This window comes from Kogia breviceps, chromosome 7 (genome assembly GCF_026419965.1).
Source record: "Kogia breviceps isolate mKogBre1 chromosome 7, mKogBre1 haplotype 1, whole genome shotgun sequence".
Classification (NCBI taxonomy): domain Eukaryota; kingdom Metazoa; phylum Chordata; class Mammalia; order Artiodactyla; family Physeteridae; genus Kogia; species Kogia breviceps.
In genome coordinates this window covers 16998686-17013849 of record NC_081316.1, presented here as the reverse complement: position 1 = coordinate 17013849, position 15164 = coordinate 16998686, and the positions used below count along the sequence as shown (strand labels likewise).

The window sequence follows — 15164 nt, the reverse complement described above, 5'->3', positions numbered from 1 at the left end:
GGAAGAGAGATGGATGAAGGCTGATATCACAAGGACTGGCCACTGGGATCACTCTTCCAGGCATCGCCAGTGTGCCAGACTCTCTAGGTATTTCAAAAACACATGACCTCTTGAAGCCCTCAGAGCAACTCTACAAGATGACTCAGATCTTTCTGTATTTTATAGATCAGGAAACTAAGGTTCAAAGGGTCATGAAAATTCCCAAGTCAAAGAGCAAATTACGTGTTGGAGCTGCAGTTCAGCACAGTTCCCAGAGCTCAAGCTGTGGCGCTGGACCAGGGGAGTCGTGGTGATGGAAGGTGTGAGCTGTGTGGAGGAGGAAGGGAATGGGGTTTCTTGGAAATTGTGAGGCTCCCTAACACTAGGGTTGGGTTGGGTCAATCCAGAAGCATTTGCTCATTAGTCTGGAGCTGATGTCTCCGAGTAGTGGGCTTGTTGTGTCTTTCTGGGGGTGATGAAGTGCCAGCAGAGGCCTGGAGACAGCCCTGTGACCCTATACCCTGTGGCGTTATCCTTTGGTGATTAATTATGGTGGTGGAAGCTCATTTGCCACGTGTAGGTCTTGCCTCCACCATCCACATGGTGAATTCTTTTTTTAAAAAAAAAATATTTATTTATTTAATTTTTGGCTGTGTTGAGTCTTCGTTTCTGTGCGAGGGCTTTCTCTAGTTGCAGCGAGCGGGGGCCACTCTGCGTGGGACTCTCACTGTCACGGCCTCTCTTGTGGCGGAGCACAGGCTCCAGACGCGCAGGCTCAGTATTTGTGGTTCACGGGCCCAGTTGCTCCGCGGCATGTGGGATCTTCCCAAACCGGGGCTCGAACCCATGTCCCCTGCATTGGCAGGCAGATTCTTAACCACTGTGCCACGAGGGAAGCCCCTACATATGGTGAATTCTTAAAGCGCAGGGGTCATCACCTTCTATCTTTGTTTCTCCATAGCACCTAGCATTGTTTCTGTTACCCGGTGGGCATTCCTTATAAGCTTTTTGAATAAATAGAAGACATTCTGCTTGCTTTGCTCCTAGAAGTTATAGACTCTCAGTGCCTGTGTGGCTGGATTTGGGGTGATAGAGAAGAATGGGGGACCAAGGCCATTAGAGGGGTCCAGCTGCTCTGGTAGTACGAGACGAGAGGCTTGAGATGGATGCAAGATCTGCCTCTGGTTGACCACGTCACCATCCCCAGATCTGAGTGCAGACCGATCTTTTTCCTACTTGGAGTCCCTGATGGGAAGTCTGGTCTGCCTGTCACACGTAGGGTCAACAGTGTTGTTTCCACCTCTGAGCAACCCATGAAACCACAATAACTTGGCCATCAGTTTACCTGTGACAGACGCTTACTCCTTCCCCAAACTTTTGTTTCCTAAGATGAAGAAAACAACCATGAAGAAGTAGTAATTGGTGGCCTTGGTGGTATTTCACAACTGCGTAGAAAGTTAGTTGCTGCAATTTCCAATGCTGGATGTTCTGCTTAGACTGAAAACAGCTGCACAGATGATTACGTTCCTCTGTGATGCAGTGAGGGGTAGGGAGCTTCTTGCCTTTCTCCCCAGCCTTGTTGTGGCAACTGGTGTCCCAGTCACACCAAGCCACACATGGCCTGTGAACACGCAAAGCCAGGTGGCCTTCCCATCACAATGCTCCCTCTTGCTGGAACACTTCCTCTTCCTCCTTCCCTGCCAGGCCACCTGTCAGTCTCCTCCTTAACCTCCAGTCTCATCTCTAGATGTCATTCCTGCTGCTTTTGAATAGAAAGTGGCTATTCATAATAACCAGATCCACTGAGCCCTCACAAACAACCAGGCAAGGTATATGTTGTTAATCCCCAGTTTACAGATGACAAAACATTTTACTATTCCTGGATGGAGCCTCTCGTTGGACTGTCATTCTGGCCTCATCTCCCAGGATCTCTAGCTGCCGGTCTTTGCAGGGTTTATTAGTGGTTCACACCCTTCCTTGGTGGGCTGGAGGGGAAGCACGAGGCTGCTTGTTGTCAGCCCTGGAGAACAATGAAGAGGTGGAAACACAGGTAGCTGTGCGGGTCAGGATCTGGATCTGAGAGCAGTGAGCCAGTTCCCTCCCCCACTGGGTTTTCACTTAACTCATGGGCTCCCGGAGGCTCCTGTGATTTGGACCTTCACCTGACTTAGGGACCAGGTGCACCCACATTTCATTAGCAGGCTCTCTGGGCGCCAGCTGCCATGTCAGGTGGCTGCACGGAGCCAGGGAAGGCCCTCTCTGACTAATTAACCTCGGATTCTGGACACTAAACAAAGTTAGAACAGTGAGTTTTATTGACTCTGCTCCCTCCAAGAGCTTGTCAGAGCTGAGGCTGGTTGTTTTTGTTTTGATGGTAGAGGGTGGTACCCAGTGGGTGGGAACGCTGCTCCTGTTCTTTTCTTTTTTTTTTTAAGATTTATTTTTATTTATTTGATTTATTTTGGCTGTGCGGGGTCTTAGTTGAGGCACACGGGATCTTTGTTGCAGGATGCAGGATTTTTTAGTTGCGGCATGTATGCAGGATCTAGTTCCGTGACTGGGAATTGAACCCAGGGCCCCTGCGGTGGGAGCGCAGTCTTACCCACTGGACCACCAGGGAAGTCCCTCTACTCCTGTTCTTGACTGGAGTGGTCTTTGGGAGAACACTGCACTAAATGAATTGGTCTGGGTGGGCTTAATAATGTGGGCACGCATTTAAAAACCTTGCTAGGGCTTCCCTGGTGGTGCAGTGGTTAAGAATCCGCCTGCCAATGCAGGGGACACGGGTTTGAGCCCTGGTCCGGGAAGATCCCACATGCTGCGGAGCAACTAACCTGTGCGCCACAACTGCTGAGCCTGTGCTCTAGAGCCCATGAGCCACAACTACTGAAGCCTGCGTGCCACAACTGCTGAAGCCTGCGCACCTAGAGCCGTGCTCCTCAACAAGAGAAGCCACTGCAATGAGAGGCTCACGCACCGCAACAAAGAGTAGCCCCCGCTCACGGCAACTAAAGAAAGCCTGTGCACTGAAACTAGAAAGCCCATGCGCAGCAATGAAGATTCAACGCAGCCAAAAATAAATAAAATAAATAAATTAAAAAAAACCAAAAACCTTGCTAATGAGGTCATACCAGGCCAACAGCCCCCAAGAGCCACTGGGTAACATGTGCCCTTGTGAGGAATCCAGTCTCCTGGCCCCATGATGTTACCAGTTCCCAGGGGCACAACCTGAGGCATCCCAAGGTCTCAGAATGGGGAGAAAGACAGTAGACACCTCATGTTTTTCTTCTCCTGTTGGATCCTCTGCTCCTCTTCTTAGGCCAGAAGCTCTCTCTCCTGCCTGGCTCTCCCATCCCTGGCCCCGGTCCTCCTCCCCTTGTAAAACCCAAATACCACTGCCCTTTAATCCTTCTGCCAGAACACATAGGCAGCAGCTTTTCACTGCCTCCTCCCAGCTCACCCCTGACCTGATTTTGTTTTTTTGCCTTTTCTCAAACAGTCTGTTCAAGGTCTACTCCTGAGTTGGAGGTTGGCTCACAAGCAGCCTCTCTCTCCCCTGAGCCATAGGGGAGGGGGCAATTCTGGAAAGTCATTGACAGAGGCTTAACCCAGAACATCATTTATAAACAGGCAGCAGGCAGAGGGCCCAGATTTCGGTGTTCCGCCACCAACGACAGCATGGCCTCCCTGGGGCTCTGCAGACCAGCTGCCATGGTAAGAGGACCGCCTTTCAGAGTCCCCTAGGCATACTGTCCTGGGTGGGGTGTGCACGCACTGTGGCCTCGTCTGTCTCCTCTCTGGAACTTGGCAGCCTGCTCATACCTGGGAAAGGAAAGGGCACAGGGATTCTGGGAATGGTCCTTGGAGACAGGAATCCAGGAGGGTGGCCTGGATCATGGCTCATGGGCCTGTGGGGACACTGGTCAGGGATGGGCAGGACCAAGGAGCCCAAGGTAGGCAAACCCTACCTGACAGTGAAAATGGGTTCTGCCCAAGACCAGGGGACAGAGGAAGATGGGCCGTGGGTCCCAGAGCTGTGGGCCAGAGTGCCTTTGTGTGGTGGTGACATTTAGGGGAAAGGTCACGTGGTTCCTTTGACTGGGGTCCCTTGTTGAGATGGTGAAGCTGCCAGCGGTCAGGGGAAGGGTCTGCTCTGAGCAGAGCACCAGGCTGGAGGCCCAGGGTGCACACGTGCTGTACTGCACATCCTTGGCCAACTCGGGCCTTGATGAAGTGCTCTGGAGCCGCAGAACAGGAAGGCCTGGCTTTCCTTTAGGAATCTGGGAAAGCTCAGCTCTCCTCAAGATGTGAGTTTATGATTATATCCTAGACAGCAATGAATGGAAAGTGGGTAGGCACCCCCTTCTGGGAGGCCAGATTTCTGGCATTTGAGCAGACTCGAAGCTCAGGTCTCAGTGGGGAGGACTTATCCCATTTGCTTAGAAGAAAACCTTTCCCTCAGTTTACAGGGAGGAGAAACAGATAAGGACCCCAAATGGCTTCTGGTTCTTATCTTCAACTGCAAACAGGCCAGACTGTCCTCCAGGTCATGGGATAAAGACTCAAGGAGAAGGGAGAAACTGGCGCACTGTGTGTGTGTGTGTGTGTGTGTGTGTGTGTGTGTGTGTGTGTGTGTGTGTGTGTGTGTGTGTGTGTGTGTGTGTGTGTGTGTGTGTGTGTGTGTGTGTTTCAAGGAACAGGTGAGAGGGAGGGACATACAATTCCTTCTGCTTTGTCCCAAACTGGCACGCTGTGTGTGTGTGTGTGTGTGTGTGTGTGTGTGTGTGTGTGTGTGTGTGACATACAATTCCTTCTGCTTTGTCCCAGACTTCCCAAGAGCAGAAGTTGATAAGGAATATGCCTTTTCTCCCTGGTGTCCTGGGCCAGGGATGGAGGGATGTGGTTCCTTTGACTTTATTGTCAGTCAGGTAACTCTAAGGGACACCTGCCATGAGGAGGAAGTCTGAGACAAGGAGGCAATCAGTACTTACTAATCAGGATGGATCTGGAATGATCTTGTTTGTGTATTTGGTCTCCTTCTGACTGGAATGCAATGTCAGTTTCACGTGGGCAGTGACCTCTTCTCTCTTGTTCAAGTGCCTAAGGGCATCTGGTGTGTTACAAAGGCTCAGTCAGTATCCAATGATTGAATGAATGGAGTGCCTTTTCTTTGCTTCTCATTTCACTAAACCTCTCCAACTTCATTTTCTGTTGATTCCATACCAGACTTTTTCACTTGATCAGCACCTACTTGGTGACGCCTGACCCTGGCCTTAAACTAGTCAGGCCAGACTGTGCTCACAGGGAGAGGAGGCCCATGCCAGACCCTCTCTCTGTCCATCTGCCTGCCGAGCAGGTGCCGACACCCGTGTGCCACCCGTGTGCCAGGCGCTGCGAACTGCAGGGGCCTCTTGAGTGGATCCTTCCTCTGAGCCCAGATCAAGTACCCACCCCCATGACACCTCACCCAGCTCTCCTCAGCTGCTTCACCCTTCCCCTGCCTCCTTTGTGTATGCTAGGTGTTTAATATTCCTTATATTTCAAGTGAACTAGTCTTGTCTCCTCACTAGATAGACAGTTTCTTGAAGGCATGGGCCGTGTTTTATATTATCCTCTGTCCTTCAAGTCTGTGTTACAGGCAATAGGTGCTCAATAAACATTTGATGGCTCTGATTGTGTGAAATCTAATCATAGTCCTTTGAGGATGCTTTGCAGTTTACAGTTTATGAAACCGAAGGGACAGTCTGCAGTTTCACGTACAACAGGTCGCTTACTTGTCAGGCCTCCGTGTTGGACGGATAAGCCTGCTTTATAGGTGGACTAACAGGTCTGAACTGTTTTTTACTCATAACACTTCTGACATCGAATATGTGGGTTTTTTCCTCACACCAACCGATTCTCCAGTTCTCTGCAGACATCAACTAGGTATCCTCCAATTCAATTCAGTTCTGACACTGCTGAAAGTTAGCGCAGATCCCACAAGTGAAGGGCTCAGTCCCACAAGACGGCCCCGGCTTCAGACACCAATTACAACACCTGGCCTCCTGTGAATCAGATATTCCCCTGACCCCTCCTCAGGTTCGAAAATTTTCTAGAACTGCTCACAGAACTCAGAAAAGTACTTTACTTACTATTGCCAGTTTATTTTAAAGGATACCATGAACAGCCAGATGAAGAGGTAAACAGGGCAAGGTCTGGAAGGGTCCAGAGTGCAGGAGCTTCTGTCCCCCCCAGGGGTTGGGGTGCACCACCTCTTGGCACAAGGGTGGATTTACCAACCTGAAAGTTCTCTGAACCCCATCATTTAGAATTTTTATGGAGGTTCCATTACACAGGTATGATAGGCCATTGGTGATTAACTCAATCTCCAGTCCCTCCCCTCCAGGTAACAGGGTAGGGCTGAAAGTTCCAACCTTCTAATCACAGGGTTGAGCCCTCTGGCAACCAGCCCCCATCCTGAGGCTATCTAGGGACACACCAGGAGTCACCTCATTAGCATAAACCCAGGTGTGATTGAAAGGGGCTAATTATGAATGAGAAAGGTGGCTCCTGTTTCCCCTTCCACTCAGGAAATTCCAAGCATTTTAAGAGCTCTATGCCAGGAACCAGGGACAAAACCCAGATTATATTTTTCTTATAGATCACAGTATCACACAGGTGCAGAGAGGTAGATTGATCCCCAGGGTCAAATGACCAGATGGTGGCAAAGCCAGAAATTGAGCCTGAGTTTTTTGACTGTCAGGCCTTGCCCTCCCTATGGGACCACGCAGTGTAGGGGGCGTATGGGGGTGTGTGGTCCCCACCTTCGCTTCATCAAAGCTGCTCCTGCCCTCCATGAAGGGAGGTTCCTGCCTGACTTCACCTGACTGTCACCCCTGCACTCCCCACTCCCTCCCACACCCTGGCTGTTTTTCCCTTTATCCTTCCAAAGCTCCAGCTCCTGGGATGCTGTTGCAGTGAGTAGAAATGGAAAATGGGCTGCATGAAGGAACTCTGAGGTGGCAGGGAATTCAGGAGGTGGTGCTGGGGCCTGGGGGGCAGCAGATGGGGCTGGAAACCCCATTTTCCTTATCTAGAAAGTGAAGATGAGGGCCTTCCCTGGTGGCGCAGTGGTTAAGAATCCGCCTGGCAATGCAGGGGACACGGATTCAAGCCCTGGTCCGGGAAGATCCCACATGCCACGGAGCAACTAAGCCCGCGTGCCACAACTACTGAAGCCTGTACTGTAGAGCCCGTGAGCCACAGCTACTAAAGCCCACGTGCCACAACTACTGAAGCCCGCGCGCCACAACTACTGAAGCCCGCACGCCTAGAGCCCGTGCTCTGCAACAAGAGAAGCCACCGCAATGAGAAGCCCACGCACCGCAACGAAGAGTAGCCCCCGCTCACGGCAACTAGAGAAAGCCTGTGCGCAGCAGTGAAGACCCAGCGCAGCCGAAAAAAAAAAATTTTAAAGAAAAAAAAGAAGATGATGCTGCCTGTGCCAGTAGTCAAGGTTCCTGTTAGTAGCAAATGAGAGCATCTATTAAAGTACTTTATAAACTGCAATGCCATAAGAATATTGTTGCTCAATATAATTATAGTATGCAAGTTGCAGCTCAGTAAAGTTTCAAATGGGATGATACCCACCTCATAAGTGTGAGGGTGACCTGGCTGGTGCCTCGTCCAGGGCCTGGCACTTAACAGACGCTTGTAGCTATTATTCATTATTATTGTTTTTGTACTTATTGTAAGACATGGCCTCTTTCCTCAGAGAGGGGTTGGTGGCACTGAGAGGGCCTCCTGAAGTAGGGACCTGTAGGTTGGGACTGAGAAGATAAAAAAGGCCGTCTGTCACCTGGGACTTTAGTAATTCATTTACTACCTCAGGTCCCGATAAAGTCTAAACTTCTCAGCTGGGATGCTCCTTCCTCCCTGGAGAATTTTCAGCAGTCTAACTTGTCAACGTTGAAGAGAAACTACTACCTTCAAGCGAACACGCCCACTGCTGTTGGTAAGCAGAAAGTGAGTCTTGGCACTTCAGAACCTGCTCAGTAGGCAAAAGAGCCTGCGGTTGTAGTTGCCAGAGCTCCTGGCAGCCACCCGGCTCCTCTCCCCTCCCAGGGCATGCGCTGCAGGGTAAAGGCCAGTGTGGGTCTGTGCGCCCTGGCTATCACTGCAAAACTTCAAAACAACCCAGGGGAGGTTCCTGCTCCACGCAGCTGGGTGCTCAGTCGGGCTTCCACCAGCGATGGGCACAGGACCAATGAGGTGCAGTTAGCCTGTGCGGGAGAGGCTGTGCTTGGGGGACGAGGCGTGGGTGTGATGCTGACCCGGCTGGTGGGGGAGCAGGCCCTCACACAGCGATGGCAGGCCCGGGAACAGCCAGGGCAAGGGTGATGGTTGAGGAGGAACGGTTGGGGGTTGGCAGGCAGGGCAGAGTGAGGGTGGTAATGAGTAAGCTGGATAGGATGGTAGATCTTAAATCTATCCACAGCAGGCTCCTGGGGAGCAGGGCCGTGACCGAGGCACAGCTTGGGACGATGGGCAGAAACGGAATGTGATTGCCGTGGCCATGCTACGTAGCCTGAGTTTCTATTTCCTTACTTACTAAGCTGGGGCCGTACTACTCACCTTACAAGGTTTTTTGATGGTTAAATGAGATAATGTGAAGCACTTAATGCGATGGCTGGCAGTCGGTGGCAAGCCCATGCAAGTGATATCCGTGGTTCTGATGCTTTGCCAGGTGGCCGCGGTCATTAGGATAAACCCAGCAGTAGTGGATGCCTAGGACTCCGTCTCTGGGAAGCCTCTGGCCAGCTTTTGTCCTCAAATTCCAACGCAGGGTGAAAGGTCAGATCAAGGGGCAACAAAGGAATGTTTTCCTGGGGAATCAGGAATAGGGAGAGAAAGCAGCAGCAGCCCTGGTCAAGGTCGTGTCCTGTCTGGGTTGCTGTTTACTTTCCTTCTTCCAGGAATGGAAGCTCTTTGCCACTGAATTCTGTCACCATCTCCTCGGCTTGTGGACTCTGTGAGGTGGTGATCAGTTTACTAGAGAACCAAGTTTTCACGCTGAGTGAAGTTCCACAGTGCCTTCCTCTGTAGGGTTGTTCGGGGTGTGGGTGTTGAGCAGAATAGCAGTAAAGGCTGGCCAGGAATGGTCGACGGTCCTGCATTGATTCTGAGAAACTGAATTAATCCGCCAAGGCAAGTCAGGCACCCAACAGGGGAGGTTGAGGCATCCAGGGAAGAGCAATGGTGGGAAGTCATTACTTACCTCTAGGCCTGAAGGGGTCAGGAGAGGAAATAGTGTTTCCTCCAGACTTCAGAGCGGGTTGACAGTGTAGAGGCAAGGATGCCCAGCAGGGACTGTCATAGAGGCCTGACATGTCCTGAGTCAGGACTGTGACGTCAAGGCCAGCAGAGAGTAAGGAAGAGCATACTCCACGTTCTCTCTTCTCCCAGCCTCCTCTCTCCTGCCCAGGGCCTCCCATTGGCTGAACCTGCAGGACGCCAGCCAGCGAGGGAGTCCAGGTACCTCCATCCACAGGCCTCAGCTTCGCTGGGTGCAGAGCAGAGAAGGGGGATGCAGAGAGGTAAGCGGAGAGCAACCTACCAGGAAACCTCTCCCAAAGGCTAGTTCCTGGTGGAAACATCGACTCAACAGGTGTGACGGACTTCCCTGATGGCACAGTGGTTGAGAATCCGCCTGCCAATGCAGGGGACATGGGTTTAAGCCCTGGTCCGGGAAGATCCCATATGTTGCGGAGCCACTAAGCCCGTGCTCCACAACTACCGAGCCTGCATTCTGGAGCCTGCGAGCCACAACTACTGAGCCTGCATGCTGCAACTACTGAAGCCTGTGTGGCCTAGAGCCTGTGCTCCACAACAAGAGAAGTCACTGCACCGAGTAGCCCGCACACCGCAGCAAAGAGTAGCCCCCGCTCACCGCAACTAGAGAAAGCCGCGCACAGCAATGAAGACCCAACATAGCCAAAAATAAAATATAAACAAATAAATAAATTTATTAAAAAACCAAACAACCACAAAAAAAAAGTTGTGACAAACGGAGGAATGAGAGCTCTGGCCTCCTAAGGGTCATAGCAGCTGCTGCTCTTTGGGCAGGGGCTATCTCCAAAGTTAGTCACAGTTTCAGATTTGATCATCAAGGGCAATTAGGAAAGATAATGAAACGAAAGGCATAGAGCGTGGAAAGGAAGCAGTAAAAGTATCTTTATTTGCAGCTGACATGATCTGGTAAAGGAAAATGTAAGGAATTCACTAAAAATCTATTAAAACTAATAAAGGAGTTCAGCAAAGTTGTAGGGCACAAGGTCAATGTACAAAAATCAGTTGTATTTCTATACAGAGGCAATGAACAAACGGGAAATGAAGAAAATTCCATTTATAGTATCATCAAAAAGAATAAAATACTCAGGAATAAATTTAACAAAGAAAGTGTAAAACTTATAAGAGTATAAAACATTGTTGAAAAAAATGAAAGAAAACCTAAATAAATAAATGGACTCCCTATGTTCATGGATGAGAAGGCTTAATATTGTTAAGATGGCAATACTCCTTAAATTGATCTACAGATTCAATGCCGTGTCTTTCACAATTCCAGCTGCCTTTATTTGCAGATGACAATATGAGCCTAAAATTCACATGGAAATGCAAGGGAACTAGACTGCCAAAAGAATCTTGAAAAAGAACACAGAGGACTCACACTTTCCAATGTCAAAACTTATCACAAAACTACAGTAATCAAGACAGAGTGGTACTGGCATAAGGACAGACATACAGATCAATGGAATAGAATTGAGAGCCCAGAAATAAACCCTCACGTCTATAGTCAGTTGAGTTCTAACAAGGGTACCAAGATAACTTAATGGGTAAAGAATAGTCTTTTCAACAAATGGTGCTGAAACAACTGGACATCCACTTGCAAAAGAATGAAGTTGGACCCCAGCCTCATACCACACATAAAACTCAAAGTGGATCAAAGACCTAAATGTAAGAGGTAATAACTATAAAACTTTCAGAAGAAAACATAGTCATAAATCTTTGTGATATTGGGTTAGGCAGTGGTGTCTTAGATACGACAGCAAAAGCACAAGCAATAAAATTTTAAAAATAGGTAAATTGGGCTTCATCAATATTAAAAACTTTTGTGCAGCAAAGGACACTATCAAGAAAGTAAAAAGGCAGTTCAAAGAATGGGAGAAACTTTTTTGCAAATCATATATCTGATAGGCCCTTGTATCTAGAATAGATTTTTTAAAACTCTTAAAACTCAACAGTAGGGCTTCCCTGGTGGTGCAGTGGTTGGGAGTCTGCCTGCCAATGCAGGGGGTGCGGGCTCGTGCCCCAGTCCGGGAGGATCCCGCGTGCCGCGGGGTGGCTGGGCCCGTGAGCCATGGCCGCTGGGCCTGCGCGTCTGGAGCCTGTGCTCTGCAGTGGGAGAGGCCACAGCGGTGAGAGGCCCGCGTACCGCAAAAAAAAAAAAAACCAAAAACAACCCTCAACAATAAAAATACAAATAATCCAAAGGCAAAGGATACGTATAGACATTTATCCAAAGAATATATCCACATGGCCAGTAAGCACATGACAATATGCTCGACATCATTAGCCATCAGGGAAAGGTAAAACAAAACTGCAATGAGATATCATTTCATACCCACTAGGATGGCTAATCAAAAAGAAAATAACAAGTGCTGGTGAGGATGTGGAGGAATTGGAGCCCTTATAAGCTGCTGGTGGAATATAAAATGGAGCAACAGCTGTGGAAAACAGTCTGGCTGTTCCTCAAGTGGTTAAACATAGAGTTACCATATGATCCAGCAATATACACCCGAGAGAAATGAAAACACATATGCACCCAAAACTTGTACACAAATGTTCACAGCAGCCTTATTCATAATGGCCCAAAGGTAGGAACAACCCAAATGTCCATCAGATGGGTTAATAAAATGTGGACTATCTGTACAATGAGAATATTCTTTGGCAATTAAATGGAGTACTGTTATCTGTTACAACATGGATGAACCTTGAAAACATTGTGCTACGTGAAAGAAGCCAGACACAGAGGAGCGTATAATTTAGTATTCCTGTGTCAGTTAGAAGCAAGGCCCTCAGGTGTCACTCATGTTGTCTTCCGGTGTCACAGTCAGGTTCAGCCAGAGGCCATTTCCACTGTGGGTCCCATCAGTAGGAATGCTGGCTCCGCTTTCCTTCAGTTCCTCTTGTGGGGAAGGGTGCCTGTGGAGTGGTCCTGTGTAGTCCATGCCTTACCTGGTGCCCCTCTGTGTGCCACGCTCCGGGGACGCCCTCTGCCTTACTCTTCTTGCAGCTCCTGCTGCCTTTCTGGCCTGTTCTCTCCCTTTTTTGGGTGGGGCTCATCCACAGTAGCTTCCTGAGAAGCAGTGCCAGGAGGTCAGTTGTGGCAGCCCTGTTCTTTGTATTTTTTTTTTCCTTATTGTCTTTATTTGAAGAGAGCTCAAAATACTAACAGAGTATCACTTTATTACAGTCATGATTTCACAGTCACAAGACAGAAAGTTTCAAATTTTACAAAGAGTGAAATGGCTTTATACATGAACTTCGGTTTAATCCAAAAATAGTAGCTACCCAGGTTTCCCACAGAACTTGACCATAATAATGTATAAGTCCCATTCTCATACGCATCCTCATTCACATAGACTGCTCTTAAATTGAGTTTGATTCCAAAGTGATTAAAATTGAGAGATCATCTAACTGGCCTGAGGATCCAGTGATTTGTTCTTTATCTTTATTTCACCTTCACACATAATGGATAGTTCAGCTGGATAGAGAGCTTCAGGCTAGAAATCATTTTCCTTTTGCAGTTTTAAAGAATGGCTTTGTACTTTTCTAGCTTCCCAAGTTGCTGTTGAGAAATCCAAAACCATGCTGATTTCAGATTCTTTTTGCCCCCTTTCCCCCACTTTCTGCAAGCTTACAGGGTCTGAAATTTCACAACGTGCCGGGTGTGAGCCTGCATTTGTCCATCTTGTTGGCTCAGTACGTCCTTCCATGTGGAAAAGTGGCCTCCAGTCCTAGGGGTTTCTTGAATTATTTTGTTTCTTCCCCTGTGTTTTAGCTGATCTCTCTTTCTGAGACTCCTGTTATTTAATTTTTGGATCTCTTGAACTGGCCTCAAATTCTCTTCCCTTTCTTCTTTTTTTAAAAAAATAAATTTATTTATTTTATTTATTTAGTTTTGGCTGCATTGAGTCTTTGTTGCTGTGTGCCAGCTTTCTCTGGTTGTGGCGAGAGGGGGCTACTCTTCATTGCGGTGTGCAGGCTTCTCATTGCAGTGGCTTCTCTTGTTGTGGAGCATGGGCTCTAGGCATGAGGGCTCAGTAGCTGTGACTCACAGGCTCTAGAGCGCAGGCTCCAGTAGCTGTGGCGCATGGGCTTAGTTGCTCCGCAGCATGTGGGATCTTCCCAGAACAGGGCCTGAACCCACGTCCCCTGCATTGGCAGGCGATTCTTAACCACTGCGCCACCAGGGAAGCCCTCTCTTGTCTTTCTTGCCCACTTTCCATTTCTTTGTCTTTTTATTTCAGTTTCTAGGAGACTTCCTTTACCTAATCTTCCAACCCTTCTATTGATTTTTTTGTTTGTTTTTCCCATTATATTTTAATTTCCAAGAGCCTTTCTTGCTCTCTGAATGGGTCTTTAAACATATGTGCATAACATCCTGCAGTTCCACTCATGTAATCTTTTCTTGTTTCTCTGAGGATATTAATGCCATGTTCATTTAAGTTTTCTTCTCCTTGCATCGGCTGCTTCCTCCAAGTTGCTTTTTTCTGCTACTTTCCTTTGGTCTCTCTTTGAAGGAATCTGTCCTCGGCTGCCCAGTGATCTTTGGTTGCTGGTTCACAATTACTAGTAGGAGCTAAAAGCTGCCTGGGAGTCCAGTTTCTGAGGTGCACAGTGGTGGTGAGGCATGCTATTTGTTGGGGAACCTCAGTGTCAATATCCTGAGGCCTCCCCTCTTGGGCTGGGTCAGGTCTCAGAGGAGGGGAAGGGTGTTCTAGGAGCTGAGTGCGCGAGGGGACAGGATGCATAGGCTCACTTAACCTTCCTCTCCTGTTTTTGGCAAGGTACCCAGACCCTCAACTGTGCCTTGCACACCCCAGTGCAGACCCTGAGCTTCGTCCTCTCCAGAGAGCAAACCTCTGTTCTTCAGGAGAGGGTGGGAGAGGGGTGGTCTCCAGCAGCATGAGGTGGGGGATTCCATTGTACGTATCAGCCCATTCATCCCATCCCCGGGGACCTGGAGCCACAGTTCCTTAGCTTTTCTTGGATTCTGTGGTGGAAACTGGTGGATGATCAGCCTTCCCCACTGCCAGGGAGAGCCACGAGGTCAGTTAACCCAAGCTGCTTTCACAGTTATGTTGCTGTGGTTTCCCCTCCTGGTCTCTCTGTCCTTGGGGATTTATAGCTTAAAAAACAAAAACCTCTTACTAAAGTTTTGGTGGGATTTCAGGAGGGAGAAAAATTAGACACATTGGACTTCCCTGGTGGCGCAGTGGTTGGGAGTCCGCCTGCTGATGCGGGGGACGCGGGTTCGTGCCCCGGTCCGGGAGGGTCCCGCATGCCGCAGAGCGGCTGGGCCCGTGAGCCGTGGCCGCTGAGCCTGTGCGTCCGGAGCCTGTGCTCCGCAACGGGAGAGACCACAAACAACAGTGAGAGGCCTGCGTACCACCACCACCACCACAACAAAATTAGACACATAACCCAGACATGAGTGGGCTTTGCACAGGGAAAAGGGCATCCAGGTGGGCAGCATCTTGGTGGAAGGAGTGCCCTGAGGAAGATAGGAACGTGCTTGGATTATTCGGAAACAAGGAGGAGGCAGTTTGGCTGGAGTTACAGGACCCAGGAGCCTGAGGAGTGATGGGAAATGAGCCTCGACAGGCAGTTTGGACTAATGATGTGAGGCGAGATTCTTACCTTCAGGCAGTAAGGGTAGTGGAGGGTTTTAAAAAGGGAGTGAAAGAATGCCTGCATTGGGGATGCTGTCCTCAGTATATAGCCTGGATCAGTAGCTAAAGCCAACCAATGGTAATGGTTGGTCATGGTTAGGAGGCTTTTACAGCAGTTCAGGTAGGACGAGGGGGGTGATCTAGGGTGGGTTAGTGGAAATGAAAGCAAGGGGGATGTGAGGGATTTCAGAG

General features: G+C 49.1%; 1 protein-coding gene across 11 annotated transcripts in view; it reads left to right on the top strand.

Moving 5' to 3' along the window:
• PC (pyruvate carboxylase) overlaps positions 1-15164 on the top strand; it is a 109360-nt gene that overhangs the window by 47558 nt on the left and 46638 nt on the right. Inside the window, exons 4-5 of one of the 11 annotated variants that reach the window (XM_067037645.1) lie at positions 7849-7972; positions 9443-9554. The exons of the other annotated variants lie outside the window; for them this stretch is intronic. The gene's annotated coding sequence lies outside the window, so the exon portion shown is untranslated. The remainder of the gene's footprint in view (positions 1-7848; positions 7973-9442; positions 9555-15164) is intronic. 11 annotated transcript variants of the gene reach the window in all.